The sequence below is a fragment of the Protobothrops mucrosquamatus genome, unplaced genomic scaffold (assembly GCF_001527695.2).
Source record: "Protobothrops mucrosquamatus isolate PMUCROS unplaced genomic scaffold, P.Mucros_1.0 scaffold_184, whole genome shotgun sequence".
In the NCBI taxonomy this organism is placed as follows: Eukaryota; Metazoa; Chordata; class Lepidosauria; order Squamata; family Viperidae; genus Protobothrops; species Protobothrops mucrosquamatus.
The window spans coordinates 31,259-38,715 of record NW_015386260.1 but is presented as its reverse complement, the minus strand read 5'-3'; positions in this window follow the sequence as shown (position 1 = coordinate 38,715).

The following is a 7,457-nucleotide window of genomic DNA, read 5'->3' as shown; positions in this document are numbered from 1 at the left end:
AATGCCATAAATGGAAAAGGAAATAGAATAAATACATTTCACCATGCAAGATAGGTTGATTTCAGTCACATTTCCTATTTGGTATTTCACAGTTTTCTTTAACAAACATTCAGTTACACCAAGAGCAATCAAAAGATTATCTCATCTGAAGCTAAACATAAGTTTTATATAATTTAGAAGCTGACGTTCTCTGACAAATGACACCTACAGAGAGATAAAAGATTTGTGGTACTCTATGCGTTTGCAAATGCAGAAAGCAAGATTATTCACATCCTGAAATAGTGGAGAATTTTAAATCCTATTTTTCCTGGAATATTTTGTTCCTGAAAAGCAAATTCCCATGCCCCCAAAAAACCTTGTTTTCCTGAAGATGCCATTTCACTACAACAGCTAATGCTGTAATTCTTTAGCTACGGTTTTGATTTTAAGGCCAATTTTTTTTACCCTGGAATAAAAATGCAAAGGTTAGAAACATGAATCAGGAAAGATAAATAATGTTTATGCCTGACAGAATTGGTCTGATTGGAAAATGAAGACATCAAGTATGGAAGCACAAATAGGAGAACAAGATCATACTACAGATAGTGAAGAATGCTGAATCTCTCTAACCACTTTAGACCTGCACTTTCATGTTCTGGAATAGAGATTAAATAAAGATTGGCTAACTCAGATAAAACAGGTTATCTTTGGCTCACAATTTCCTCAATTACCAGTTAGAAAATACCATTAGTAATTAATATGAGATTCTTGGGTGGACTGTACTAATAGCCCTCCAGTTGCAACCAATTTTTCAGCGACCGTTTCAAGTTATGGCAAAGGTGAACAAAAAGTACTTATGCCCAATCCCCAAAGTTACAGCTGCTACAGAGCCTCTGAGGTCATGTGATCAATATTTGGGCACTTGGCAGCTCGCTCTCACTTATTACTGCAAGGTTGCTACAACTCCCCCTACCTGCCTATATCCCCATCTCTGCTCTTTTGGGCCCCTGCACTTCACAGCCTCTGCTGATTTCTGTCCTTTGCTATCTTCTTATTCTCCCTGATCAAGCATACCCAGCCTGGCCTTTCACAAGCAACTACTGGCTGCATGAGGTCTTCTTCCCAAAATCACATGGGGTGTTTTCCTCATAATATTACAGAATTACATGTGGTCAGCAGTTGCCTCATGAAGGGCCAGATTAGGCATGCCTCAGCAGCAGTGGGCGCAAGAAGATGGAGAAGGTCTGGTAGGGTGATGGAGTAGTAAAGCATGAAGCTACAGATGCTTTGGAGTATAGGGCAATGAGGGTAACTGGGGCTTTGCATCATGTTGCTGGGCTGGGTTGGCTGAGGTGCTGGGCCCATCTCATGCCATCCAGTCACGTTTCTGATAATGAAGGTAGAAAGATGCAGGGAAGGGGAACGAAGCTGTTGCTTTCAATGGACATTTTCAAGCACTGGAAGATAGTCCTTCTTGGAAAACAGTGAAAAAGGTAAGGTTCTACATTTAGGCAAGAAAAACCAAATGTACAGGTATAGTATAGGCCAGGGGGTACCTTGCTCAATAGTAGTAACTGTGAGAGGGATTTCGGAATCCTAGTGGACAATCACTTAAATATGAGCCAGCAGTGTGCTGCAGCTGCCAAAAAAAGCCAACACAGTGCTAGGCTGCATTAACAGAGGGATAGAATCAAGATCACGTGAAGTGTTAATACCACTTTACAATGCCTTGGTAAGGCCACACTTGGAATACTGCATCCAGTTTTGGTCACCACGATGTAAAAAAGATGTTGAGACTCTAGAAAGAGTACAGAGAAGAGCAACAAAGATGATTAGGGGACTNCTAGACCATCTTGAGCTTCAAGAAGAAATACAGAATGAAAATGCAATAAATAATCTAATTTATTCAAGACTTTTAAGTTTACTAGCACACATTCATTATTGTGCAAGGCAGCTTCCATTTTGGCTCTATGCTAGCAAGCACTCAGTTCTGGTGATCAGAAATAAACTGTAAGTGCTTTTTACTTATTTATTAGTGCTACTTATTAATGTAATCAATAATGGGTGAATACATATTAAAATAATGTATGTTTCAAGGCTCCTCAATGGAGACAGCAATGGATTCCTGGACGCTATGCCTTCAGATATGATTGATTACCACTTGAATTACTGTCAATGAAGGCTGGCCTAAATATTTTCCATAGCTAATGTAAGGACAAATACTTGTAGCAACAACTTCTGTTTTGCTTATAAACAAGTTCAAGATTCTGACAGTCCTTTAATACATGTGGAGGCAGTGCTCTCCTGTAACAAGTTGTTCATTTATTTATTGTTATTTAGAAATCTCACTTCCTCAGTTCCTAATAACTGGGCGTCATCTTCTCCACAGCTATTTAGTGACCTAGTTTTGCTCAGTATTCTCAAATATAGGAATATATGGTATCATATAAAAGCTTCAATTCCATAAATCTATGCTTACGTTACAGCCAAGGACCGAACTGTAAAGGAATTACTATCAATTAAATATACAGGTTTGGGATATAAAATGCTTTAGCTTAGTTTTCCAAATACAAAAAGAAATGCTTACTGAGGCTAGCACTTTCCAAAGTGGTTCCCCCCCCACAAGAGTACTTCTTAAGTACAAATAGAATCTTGGATTTTATATTTGAATTTGAATATATGTTTCATTATATGCATCTTGGGTACCCTTTTCCTAAACTCTTATCTGCTAGTAATTTTAAGAAGGAAGATAAATGAATCTTTCTTTAATCTAGGAAATATGCAGCTTTGAAAATGATACATAATCCTTCCTTTAAAATTACTTAATTTTTAAAAAAAGCATGTTTTTGTCTTTGAAAGAAATTTTTAAAAAAATAATTGCAAATCATATTTGGGAAATTTTGCTAATCACTAGCATACTGAATGTCACTGAATCAAATTTGCATTGCTCCTTATTGGGAATACGTGTTTTGCCAATTCTACATATCAAACATATACTGTATTGCCTCTTTAGTCACCCCACTGGAGTTAACAGAGGAGAGGACATGACATTTAACTCAACCCACTGTGCATATCACTCTTATAGGTAAGCATTAATACATATACATTAATACATATAGACCAGGGTATTTCAAATTATGTTCCATCAAAGCTTAGGTTATATAAAAACTTAATAGATTTTAAGGAAATAAGGAACGGCTGCTGGAATTGGGTATGTCTAGTTTAATGAAGAGAAGGATGAGGGGGGACATGATAGCAGTGTCCCAATATCTCAGGGGTTGCCACAAAGAAGAGGGAGTCAAGCTATTCTCTAAGCACCTGAAGGCAGGACAAGAAGCAACGGGTGGAAACTAATCAAGGAGAGAAGCAACCTAGAACTAAGGAGAAACTTCCTGACAGTTAGAACAATTAACCAGTGGAACAACCTGCCTCCAGAAGCGGTGAATGCTCCAACACTGGAAGTTTTCAAGAAGAGACTGGATAGTTATTTGTCTGAAATGGTATAAGGTTTCCTGCCTGAGCAGGGGGTTGGACTAGATGACCTCCAAGGTCCCTTCCAACTTTACTATTATTATTATTATTTACTTGAGAGTCTAAGGCCAAACATTTCAAACAGCCAATTTTCTATCACTAAAGCTTCACCTCTTAAGCAGGACTTAAAACTCAGGTTCTGGGGTCTCAATAAATTTGAAAACCTTTGCTAGAGTCATCTGTGGTCAGCAAGGAGTTGAGAGTGGTGAAAAGAGACAGGTGGTGGGATCTTTGGTGCTGCTGCATCATTAGGTGACAAAGATAATTACATACCATGGCATCTGCCCCTGGAAATCTGGGAAAAAAATTGGGTGATGAGAAGGAGAGTAGTGCAAGGTGGTGGAAAACTAAGTGAAGATCTGGAAGGCAGCTGCGATGCTATGCAACACAAATCAACTTCATGAGCTGTCAGAAATGGCAGTTGCTATGGCAGTGGTTCTCAACCTTTTTAATGCTGCGACCCCAACCGGTCGTAAGTCGAGGACTAAACCGGTCGTAGGTCGAGGACTAAACCGGTCATAAGTTGAGGACTAAACTGGTCGTACGTCGAGGACTACCCAACCGGTCGTAAGTCAAGGACTTTCCCTGCCCGGGAGCGCCGCGCATGCGTGGTTCCGCCCCCTGTGCCAGCCGAGGCGTAGCTGGCAAGCGGCAGAGATGGAGCAGGCTGACCACCAGCTGGCCCAGCCCAAGGGAGGTAAGGCACCCGCCGGAAAAGGGGGAAAAAATGGCGGACAAAAAAAATGGCAGACAAAAAAAATGGCGGACAGCCTTGCTTGGCGACCCCCGTGAAATGGTCGATCGACCCCAAATGGGGTCCCGACCCACAGGTTGAGAACCACTGTGCTATGGGCTGCCGTTCAGGTTGCTAGAAGTAAGGAGTACTGCTAAGCACAACAGAATGTTATTGGAGCTGGCAGGGCCAGGGACTAGAAGGGTGCCTTAATAAGGCCTAGAGTTCTACCATTGTTCCCACTGTCTGACAGACTGATGAGAATCTGCCACTTTGAGTGGCAAGGGGATGGCTTGCATTGGAAGGAAAGGATAGGGGGGAGAGGGGGTTTCTCATATTCTCTTCCTCAGCACTAAATCATCCCAGAAAACTTTTTACTGTCTTTTCAGTTTGACTTATTTCAAAAAATTTCCTGATGTATGCTTCAGATTTTCCAGAAGCTGTCTCCAATATGCATTTCCATCTCACTTGCTAAGGATCTCAGAGCCCCCATGCAGGGTGATTTACTTGGTCATAGCTGAATGAACACCATCATTTTCCATGTCTCACTCATGCTATTTCCTGCTCAGACGTATTGGAGATATGAAAGGTGCACTGACCTATAAAGAAGAAATCTGTTATGCTGAAGATACCAGTCTTCCTACTACATTAACTCAGCATGCATAGTATCGCAGAAGGCCAACAATAAAATCAGTTAATAGATTCAGCTCACCCTAGTATGACAACTCATGGGGAAGCTGTGCCTCTCTGTAAGAGTCTGTCACAGGTCTGGAGGTGGGCCAGGCACACAAACACAGACTTTTTCTTCTAGTGAACTGATAAGTGGAAGGTGAGAATAGGAGTTTAATTTCCCTTACAGGGGTTCTCAACCTTGGCAACTTTAAGACTTGTGGACTTCAACTCCCAGAATTCCTCAGCCAGCAAAGCTGGCTGAGGAATTCTGGAAGTTGAAGTCCACAAGTCTTAAAGTTGCCAAGGTTGAGAACCCCTGCTAGGAAGATGTTGCTGTAGGAAAAGGAATGGCTATTGTGCTGCCACCATAGTCTTAAAAAACCAACAAAGTTAACCGGGAAGAAACTGACATTTGCATTTAATTGTACTATATATGTTCCGTGCATTTTTAAAATTCATAATGAATACTTCAAGAAAGAGGACATTTAAACTGATTACCATTTGCATTCAAATATTAATTCCAAAACTTAGATAAATGGGACTGTGTTAACTTTTCAGCGAATAAATCATACTTTAAATTAATAGAACAGGAAATAGTGTTTTTTAAACCCCATATCATGACAAAGGCCATGAGCAAATCATATTATGAATAAAGGACTTTGAACTTTTGTTGGATTCCAAAAATTAAGGCTACTCCCTTCTAGCACTGATGATGTTACCTAGCTGGCTAATGAAACGTTTGCGAGAAAACAACCAAGCTCAGACAGCACTGACTCCTAATTCAACCCTCAGCTACAAATATTCTCTTCTATTCCACATAATGATAGTCTTCAAAATCGGGGGGGGGGGGTGTCAAACTGCCAGCCCGTGGGCCAGATTGTGTCATGCCAAAAACATGCCCACCCCATTGCCGGCAATGGAAAAGTCGTGATATGTTGCGACACATCACATGACGTTGCGAGTTTGACACCCCTATTCTAAATAAACCACAATTGGTATAATGGTAAAGTACAATGCTTTATATTCAAATGTGTTTTGTGTGTTGTATGTGTGACAGAAAGAAAACTGACTCATCTGAGCTGTGATGCTGGAGAAGGCTCCTGTGTTATTTGTTGGACAGCAAAAATGACTAACTAACAAGTACTGGAGAGTATTACACCAGACGTGTCACTGGAAGGTAAAATCACAAAACTGTGCCTCATTTATTTTGGCCTTGCCATGCAGGGGAATTCACTTATGTTTGGAAGAATTAGCAGTAAAAGGAAACCAGGCCACCGAAGAACACAGTGGCAGGACACCATCAAAGATGACACCAGCCCTAGAGCATAGAGCAACTCAAAGTAGTGCAAGATTGGACAATGTGGGGAGATCTGGCCCACAGAACGGCCAAGAGTCAGACACAACTAAATGGACTACTACTACTACTACTACTAGTACTACTTCTACTTCTACTTCTTCTTCATCATCATCAGGTGCATCTATCTATCTGGTGACATCCATTTTAAGTAATTGTGATTAAAACAAATAGTTTATCTGTAGAAGCAGCAGCAAATAAATGTATTCCAGTTCATTCAAGTCTGAACACATCTCTTGGATCGGTATGATCCACATGCTATTTGTGCAGGCTTTTATAGATTTACAGGTAGTTCTCATTTTCTGTTGCTAAACAAGACAATTGTTAAGTGAGTTTTGCCCCATTTTACAATCTTTCTTGATACAATTGTTAAGCGAATCACTGCGGTTGTTAAATTAGTAACAAGTAATTAAATTAGAATCTGGCTTCCCTATTGATTTTGCTTGTCAAAAGGTGATCACATGACCTCGGGACACTGCAACCGTCATAAATATGAGTCAGTTGCCAAGCGTCCGAATTTTGATCACGTGACCTTGGGGGAGGTTGCAATGTTCGTAAGGATGAAAAATGGTAAGAAATCACTTTTTTTAGTGCTGTTGTAACTTCAGTCACTAAATAAATGGTTGTAAGTCGAGGATCACCTGTATAAGAGACAAATCTGATGAAACAAAGAAGCTTCTGAGCAATATGCTCAAAGTAAATGTCAAAGGTTGATAAATTGGATTGTTTTAATGCCCATCTGCTCTTTGTCTACACCAGTGTCTGCCAACCTTGGCGGCTTTAAATGTGTGGACTTCAACTCCCAGAATTCCCCAGCCAACACTGCAAAAATTTGCAGAAAGCAAGAGGAGCTGAGTATGCAGCAACTAGGAAACAAACATGGCTATGCTGGAACCACAACTATTTCTTACAGTTATTTGCTATAGCTAAGTACAAAATACACATTTTGGAAAATCATTTAAAGCTGAAGGTGATAAAAAAAATACACAAATGTATGCACACTATCTCAGGAAATAGTTGTTTCCATGGCAAAGCTGAGATTCTACCGAACTCTTTTATTTTATTTTCAAATAGTCACATTCCAAATTAGGGAACTCTGAGAAATCAGAACAGATTTGTTTCTAACGCTAAAACTCAGGTGAACTTATAGTCTTGATATAAACTCCAACCTTGCTGATTTCTCAGTCT